The sequence below is a fragment of the Physeter macrocephalus genome, chromosome 11, assembly GCF_002837175.3.
Source record: "Physeter macrocephalus isolate SW-GA chromosome 11, ASM283717v5, whole genome shotgun sequence".
NCBI classification, from domain to species: Eukaryota; Metazoa; Chordata; class Mammalia; order Artiodactyla; family Physeteridae; genus Physeter; species Physeter macrocephalus.
Genome location: NC_041224.1, coordinates 170426654 through 170435247, shown reverse-complemented (window position 1 = coordinate 170435247; position 8594 = coordinate 170426654). Strand labels below are relative to the sequence as shown.

General features: G+C 43.0%; 1 protein-coding gene and 1 pseudogene across 1 annotated transcript in view; one reads left to right on the top strand and one right to left on the bottom strand.

Annotated features, from left to right (window-relative positions):
• The window catches only part of CATSPERB (cation channel sperm associated auxiliary subunit beta), a 138960-nt gene that overhangs the window by 86050 nt on the left and 44316 nt on the right, over positions 1 to 8594 (top strand). The window lies entirely within an intron of this gene.
• On the bottom strand, positions 6535 to 6593 carry LOC112066847 (uncharacterized; annotated as a pseudogene).

Genomic DNA, 8594 nt, shown 5'->3' with positions numbered 1-8594 from the left:
CGGGCTTCCCTGGTGGTGCAGTGGTTGAGAATCTGCCTGCCAATGCAGGGGACACGGGTTCAAGCCCTGGTCTGGGAAGATCCCACATGCCGCGGAGCAACTAGGCCCGTGAGCCACAACTACTGAGCCTGCGCGTCTGGAGCCTGTGCTCCGCAACAAGAGAGGCCGCGACAGTGAGAAGCCCGCGCACCGCGATGAAGAGTAGCCCCCACTTGCCGCAACTAGAGAAAGCCCTCGCACAGAAACGAAGACCCAACACAGCCAAAAATAAATAAATAAATAAATTTTAAAAAATGAAAAATAACAAAATAACTGTGCTTCACTTGCACAGAAACTAGAGAATGAGCATCTCCGAGGAAGGAAATGGGAGCAAAGAGCCAGGATCAGGGAACTGGAAGCAAGTGGGACTTCAAGCAGGAAGGTCAAGGATGTGGGAGCCGGAAGTTATGAGGTCAGCTGTGGGCCAAAGGCATATATCTAGATAGTCAGGAGGTGAAGCAGGGTGAGCCCTTCATTATTCTCTTCCACAAATAGTTATTTAACACTTACTGCATGCAAGGCACTCTGGAACGTGCTGTGATGGAGAGTGAGGAAGACGTTCAAACCCATGTACTCCTGGAACTTGTATTCTAGCACAGGACCTAGACAGTTGTGTAATTACTGTTGATATAAGTCTGCAACAGAGGAGCATGGAGCATTGAGAGAGTGAGTTCCTGGGGGTTGAGCCCTTATTTGGAGGATCTTGGAAGGTTTCCCAGAGGCAGTGATGCTTTTGATGAGATCAGGAAAATGAGGATGAAGGAAGGGGATAGGGTGGGGGGAAGGTTCCAGCCTGAGAGCGCAGAGTGGAAAAGGCCCCCAGGCCAAAAGGAGCATGATGTGTGTTTGAGAAACCCAAGAAAAACCAGAGTGACTTCAGTGTTGTGAACCAAGGAGAAAAGTCACTTGAGACCAGGTCAGGTGGGGCCTTTTGAGTCCCAGTAGGGAATGTGGATGTTATTCTAAGGGAGGGGGAAGCACTGAAGGCTTCAAATTAGGTGAATAACCAGATCAATTATATGTAATTTGTTTACTGAATCAGCTGGATATCAACTTTTGTTTCCTCCTGTCTCTTCAGACCACCTCTGTGGACCTGTTTCCTTTCTGCCTCTAGATGAAGTATCAGCAAGTCCCATAGCTTTTCCCTTAGAGAGTAAATAAATATTTCCTTAGCTTAAAAAAGTCTAGGTCAGTCAATTACCACATGACTCCATTCCTGCCCAGTGTTTTAAGAAACTTCAAACCCTTATCCAATTTAAGTTTGTTTTCCGGCCCCTGTTTTAGCCGGGCCCAGCCTGGGGAGCCTGGAATGTGAGGAGGTAGAGAATTTCCTCATTCTTATTATTTTTAGATTCATATCCCCCGTCCCTCATAGCTGATGGTTTCCAGCCCCTTCTGGAGTTTGGGTGAGAAAATGGAGGTGAGATAAAGGGACAAGAGGTCTGCTGATGGGGGTGACACTTCTACCAGGAGATAACTGCCCCCGTCACCTCTGGGCCTCTGGAAGTCTTCCACTCTTTTGGGGCCCCTGCACCCTTCCAGCTGTGCTTCTGTGTAGCTTTCCTTTTCTTTGCTGCCTCTTCCCTGCCCCGCAACACTCTGCCTCCTCAGAAATAAGCATTACCTTAAATTTTGTGTAAACATTTTAAGAAATGTTTCTCTATAGCTTTAACATATATGTGTATCAAAATATATTGTTTAGTTTTGCCAGATGTATTACTTAGCAATGTATACCTTTTCCTGTGACTTGCCTTTTTCATACAACCTTATGCTTTTTAAATTACCTCATATGCTTTAAAAATGATTTGGTATTGATGTATGTGTCTGTATTCACTCATATGAATATACCACAATCTATTTAGCTATTCTCCTATTTTGTCTTGTAGTTTTTAACTTTTGCTTTGTATTTTTAAGTTTTTAATCTGTCTGGAATTGATGTTGAGTGTAGTATGAAGTGGGAATCTGATTTCTTTCTTTTTTTATATGTATAGATAACCAATTGTGCAAACAAGACCCATCTTTCCCCCTGACCTGCAGTGTCACCCCTGTGATATATCCTAGTTCCAAATGTACATCAATCTGTCTCAGTCTCTCTTCTCCTTCATTGCTGTATTTGCCCTTCCCTAGATCACAATGACAAAATTTCTCTAACCAGGTAACTCCTATGAATAGCACCCCCTCTTGGATTTTCTTGGCCTTTGTTCTTGCATTTAAATGTCAGATTCAGCTTGTCAAGTTCCATTAAGAAAAAAAAGCACAACAACCTGTTAATAAAAATTACCTCTTGCAGCCAAATTCTGCCTTGTACCTGCAGTGAGATCTTAGGTGGAGATTCCTGATTCTTCTTGCAGCAGGATAACTCTATTTGTTCTCCTAGAATTTTAGGCCCAAGACAGCTCCCTGACTCTCCATAAGGATAGTTATTATTTTAGCTTCCCTTATCCATAATGTGTCTTTGCCTGTGCCCCAGTGATGGGTGGCTTTGCTTCCTCTCTCTCAGTAGCTTCACGCTTCTGCTGTGTAGGGGATAAGAGGGAGGGAGGGAGCGAGGGCTTCAGTGCCAGCACCCTCCAAGCACTTCCCCCCAGCATGGATCACCTCTTTTGAGGCCTGTGTGCAACTGTTGAATGCCCCACCTCCTGTAGCTTAAGGCTTTCGCTTCTTATGAAAGAAGGTTCAGGGAAGCGAGTGATGCTTGCTCCCATCCTCTCCACCCACTCCCCACAGTGACCTCTCCCGCACTCCCTTGATGCCTGCACCACCAGCAGGGACTGTCTGGTCTATTCCCTGAGCGTCCAGGGAAACCCATGGGAAGGAGCTTGCAAGTGAGTGCAGACTCCGTTTTGAAAGGTGCCCCAGCATTTCCAGACTCACATACCAGCACATACTCGGCCTTCGACAGTTTTTTACAATTTTAGCTATTTCTTACTTGCTTCTTTTGTGGCCAGCACTGTTTCTCCCTCTCAGGCTCTTCCATAAGTGAGACTGTTCCTGTGTTCAGATTCTTCTCGGAATGGCTTATTCCCTTGGATTTCAGGTTAGTTGATTATCTTGTGACTTTAGTTATCTTATGGCTTAAGGAAAATGATGACTTAGTGATTTATCTGTTTTGTTTCTTGTTGGGTTGCTTCTTTCTGCGTTGAAAGCAAAAGCAGATGTCTTGTAATTGACTTTTGTGTAACAATCTTTTTTTTAAAAATTACTTTATTTTTGGCTGCATTGGGTCTTCATTGCTGCGCACGGGCTTTCTCTGATTGCGGTGAGTGGGGGTACTCTTCGTTGTGGTGCGTGGGCTTCTCATTGTGGTGGCTTCTCTTGTCGCAGAGCACGGGCTTTAGGCATGTGGGCTTCAGTAGTTGCAGCACGCGGGCTCAGTAGTTGTGGCTCACGGGCTCTAGAGCGCAGGCTCAGTAGTTGTGGCGCACGGGCTTAGTTGCTCCGCGGCATGTGGTATCTTCCCAGACCAGGGCTCGAACCCGTGTCCCCTGCATTGGCAGGCGGATTCTCAACCGCTGTGTCTCCAGGGAAGCCCTTGTGCAGCAATCTTAAATGTTTCAAATTTGCTACATTCTATTGATGATTCCAGTACTTTTTCTATATATTCTTTTGGATTTTCTGAGTAGAGGTAAATATTTATCTAAGCAGATAATCACATGACCTGCAAATAATTTGTTTCTTTAACATTTCTTAGCATATTATACATTTTTTTTTCTGTCACAGTATCTAGGAGGTCATTAAATAGAAATGAAGATAGTGGGTGTCAGTCCGTTCAGGCTGCTATAATCGAATATCAAAGACTAGGTGGCTTATAAACAACAGAAATGTATTTCTCATAGTTCTGAAGACTGGAAGTCTAAGATTAGGGTGCCAGCATGGTTGGGTTCTGTGCAGGCTCTCTTCTGGTTGTAGACTGCCAACTTCTTGCCCTGTCCTCGCATAGTTGAAGGGGGCAGGGGATTGCTCTGGAGCCCCTTTTATAAGGGTACTAAACTGATTCACAAAGCCTTCACCCTCATGACCTAAATCACCTCCCAAAAGCCTCACCTCTGAATACCATCACTTTGGGCTTTAGGTTTTCAACATAGGCATTTTAGAGGGATACAGACATTCAGACCATAACAGTGGGCTTCCTTGTTCCTGACTTTTTTTGCGGTACGCGGGCCGCTCACTGTTGTGGCCTCTCCCGTTGCGGAGCACAGGCTCCGGACGCGCAGGCTCAGCGGCCATGGCTCACGGGCCCAGCCGCTCCGCGGCATGTTTATTTATTTATTTATTTATTTATTTTTTTGCGGTACGTGGGCTTCTCACTGTTGCGGCCTCTCCCGTTGCAGAGCACAGGCTCCGGACGCGCAGGCTCAGCGGCCATGGCTCACGGGCCTAGCCGCTCCGCGGCATGTGGGATCTTCCCGGACCGGGGCACGAACCCGTGTCCCCTGCATCGGCAGGCGGACTCTCAACCACTGCGCCACCAGGGAAGCCTGTTCCTGACTTTTAAAAGGATGTTTTAAACATTACACCATCACGTATTATCCTTTCCATAAATTTTTAAAACTCTTTTTCATTTATAGACAGTTATCTTTTTTTTTCAGTTTAAGACGTGTTTTATTTTTGTTTTTAAATGTTTCTTCTATATCTATTGAGCTTACCTATAGATTTTTTCCCTTTAACTTTTTACTTAATGTTGTAAATTATATTATGGATTTAATGCTGAACCAGACTTGAAGTCATGGAATAAACCTATCTTGGTCATTGTGTATTATCTATGTTTATACATTTCGTACATTGTTGAGTGCAATGTTAGTATTTATTTGTTAGATTAATCTTGTTAATTGTGATTTTTCAATCTTCTGTATCCTTACTGATTTTTTTTCTGTGTGACCTATCAATTATTGAGTTATGTTAAAAATTTTCTGATGTGATATTGAATTTGTCAGTTTCTTTTGTAGTTCTGTCAATTTTGCCTTATATATTTTGAGGTTGTTATTAGATACATATAAGTTTAGAATTGTTACATCTTTTGATGAGTTGAACATTTTATTGGTATTTAATTATTATTTTTATATTTAAAATGCTTTTTTGCATTATAGTGCTTTGGTTGTAGTAAAATATACGTAACATAAAATTTACCATTTTAACCATTTTTAAGAGCACGGTTCTGTGACATTGAGTATATTCACATGGCTGTGCAACCATTGCCACTATCCATCTCCAGAACTATCTCATCTGCCCCAACTGAAACTCTGTACCCACTAAACAGTTCATCCCCCATTCCCCTCTCCCCACAGCCTCTGGCAACCTCTTTTCAACTTTCTGTCTCTGTGAATTTGACTATGAACAATTGTGGATACACCTAGATCAGTTACATAGGTGGAATCATACAGTATATATCTTTTGAGACAGGCTTATTTCAATTAGCATACTGTCCTTAAAGTTCATCCGTGTTATAGCATGTGACAGAATTTCCTTCATTTTTAAGACAATAATATTCTGTTGTATGCATATGCTTATCCATTCCTCTATTGTTGGGCATGGGCATTGCTTCCACCTTTTGGCTATTCTGAATAATGTCGCTATGAACATGTGTGTACAGCTATCTCTCTGAGACCATACTTTCAGTTATTTGGGGTATACCAAGAAGTGGAATTGCTATTTCATATGGTAATTCTATGTTTAATATTTTGAGGAAACTCCATACCATTTTCCACAGCAGCTGCACCATTTTGTATTCCCACCAACAATATATAAGGGTTCTAATTTCTCCACATCTTTGCCAACATTTGTTATTCTCTAATTTTTTATTTTGTAATAGCCATTCTAATGATATCTAGTGGTTTTGATTTCCATTTCTCTAATTATTAGTGATGTTGAGCATCTTTTAATGTGCTTATTGGCCATCTGTATATCTTCTTTGTAGAAATGTCTAATTAAGTCCTTTGCTCACTTTTTAATCAGATTATCTTTTTGTTGTTACCATGGATTTTGTTTTATTTTTGTGTTTTTGTTTTGTTTTGTTTATAACATCTTTATTGGAGTATAATTGCTTTACAATGGTGTGTTAGTTTCTGCTTCACAACAAAGTGAATCAGTTATACATATACATATGTTCCCATATCTCTTCCCTCTTGCATCTCCCTCCCTCACACCCTCCCTATCCCATCCCTCTAGGTGGTCACAAAGCACCGAGCTGATCTCCGGGTGCTATGCGGCTGCTTCCCACTAGCTATCTATTTTACATTTGGTAGTGTATATATGTCCCTGCCACTCTCTCACTTCATCCCTGCTTACCCTTCCCCCTCCCCGTGTCCTCAAGTCCATTCTCTACATCTGCGTCTTTATTCCTGTCCTGCCCCTAGGTTCATCAGTACCATTTTTTTTTTTTGGTTCCATATATATGCGTTGGCATATGGTATTTGTTTTTCTCTTTCTGACTTACTTCACTCTGTATGACAGACTCTAGGTCCTTCCACCTGACTACAAATAACTCAGTTTCATTTCCCATGCTAATCTTCTCTGTATCGTTCCAATTTTAGTATATGTGCTGCTGAAGCGAGCACTGTAAGTTGGTTTGAGCAATGCTTCAAAGTAGTTCATCATGAGAGATGAGTGGTTTCTTGCCAGGAATTTGTAGAGCTTCCTATACAATGGGCATCAACAGCGTGTGAGATTAGTAGTCATAAATAATTTAGTCATTCATTCTTCCAATATTCTCTGAGGCATCTTCTATCTTAGACACTGTAGATGCTGGGTTACAGAGTTGAATAAGATACGTTCACTTCCTAGTGGAGGAGAGAGAGAAGGTGACTCATAGAACAGTGCAAGTGTGATAAACTCTGGGTTAGAGGAGACACCTGGAGGCTTTGGGAACCCAAGGCGGAAATCTCAGCTGCCGGTGAGGAGGGAAGGCTTTCGGAAGGAGATGCTGTCTGAGCTTTGAAGGATGAGTTGGGTTGGCCAGATGAAGAAGTGGGTGGGGAGGGTGTGGGGATGGATGTCCAGTGCAAATATTTGGAGGAATGAAGGTGCAGTGTCCCCCCCTCCCCCCAAATTCCTATGTTGAAATCCTGACCCCAATGTGGCGGTATGAGGAGGTGGGGCTTTGTGGGTAATTAGATCATGGAGGTGGAGCCTTTATGACCGGGATTAGTGCCTTTATAAGGACACCCCAGGAAGCTCTCTTACACTCCTTCTGCCATGTGAGCACACAGTGAGAAGACAGCCGTCTGCAGCCCAGAAGGGAACTCTCACGAGAACCCAACCAGGTTGGTGCCCTGGTCTTGTACTTCCAGCCTCCAGAACTGTGAGAAATAAATTTCTGTTGTGTATAAGCCACCTAGTCTATTGTGCTTTGTTATAGTGGCTCAAATGGACTAAGAATGGTACATTGGAGAAATTGCAAGTGATTTGGGAAGACTGGGGCACGTGCGGGAGGGGCAAGAAGTGAAATTGGCAAGGTAGCGAGCAAGTGCCTGACCATGAAGGCTCCTGAAGGACACCGAAGAACCTGGGTCTTTGTGTTCTGTCCGGCAGGAAATGGGAACTGCGAAAGAATTTTAAACAGGGAAGTGATGCAGTCTGTTACATGTTTAAAAGATGCAGACCCGGGCTTCCCTGGTGGCGCAGTGGTTGAGAATCCACCTGCCGATGCAGGGGACACGGGTTCGTGCCCCAGTCCGGGAAGATCCCACATGCCGCGGAGCGGCTGGGCCCGTGAGCCATGGCCGCTGAGCCTGTGCGTCCGGAGCCTGTGCTCCGCAACGGGAGAGTGATCATGGTGTATGATCCTTTTAATGTGCTGTTGGATTCTGTTTGCTAGTATTTTGTTGAAGATTTTTGCATCTATGTTCATCAGTGATATTGGCCTGTAGTTTTCTTTCTTTGTGACGTCTTTGTCTGGTTTTGGTATCAGGGTGATGGTGGCCTCGTAGAATGAGTTTGGAAGCGTTCCTCCCTCTGCTATCTTTTGGAAGAGTTTGAGAAGGATAGGTGTTAGCTCTTCTCTAAATGTTTGAGAGAATTCACCTGTGAAGCCATCTGGTCCTGGGCTTTTGTTTGTTGGAAGCTTTTAAATCACAGTTTCAATTTCAGTGCTTGTGATTGGTCTGTTCATATTTTCTATTTCTTTCTGGTTCAGTCTCGGCAGGTTGTGCATTTCTAAGAATTTGTCCATTTCTTCCAGGTGGTCCATTTTACTGGCAAATAGTTGCTTGTAGTAATCTCTCTTAATCTTTTGTATTTCTGTAGTGTCCCTTGTTACTTCTCCTTTTTCATTTCTAATTCTATTGATTTGAGTCTTCTCCCTTTTTTGTATCATCTTTCATTTCTTTCATCAGTGTCTTATAATTTTCTGCATACAGGTCCTTTGTCTCCTTAGGTAGGTTTATTCCTAGATAGTTTATTCTTTTTGTTTCAATGGTAAATGGGAGTGTTTTATGAATTTCACTCTCAGATTTTTCGTCATTAGTGTGTAAGAATGCCAGAGATTTCTATGCATTAATTTTGTATCCTGCTACTTTACCAAATTCATTGATTAGCTCTAGTAGTTTTCTGGTAGCATC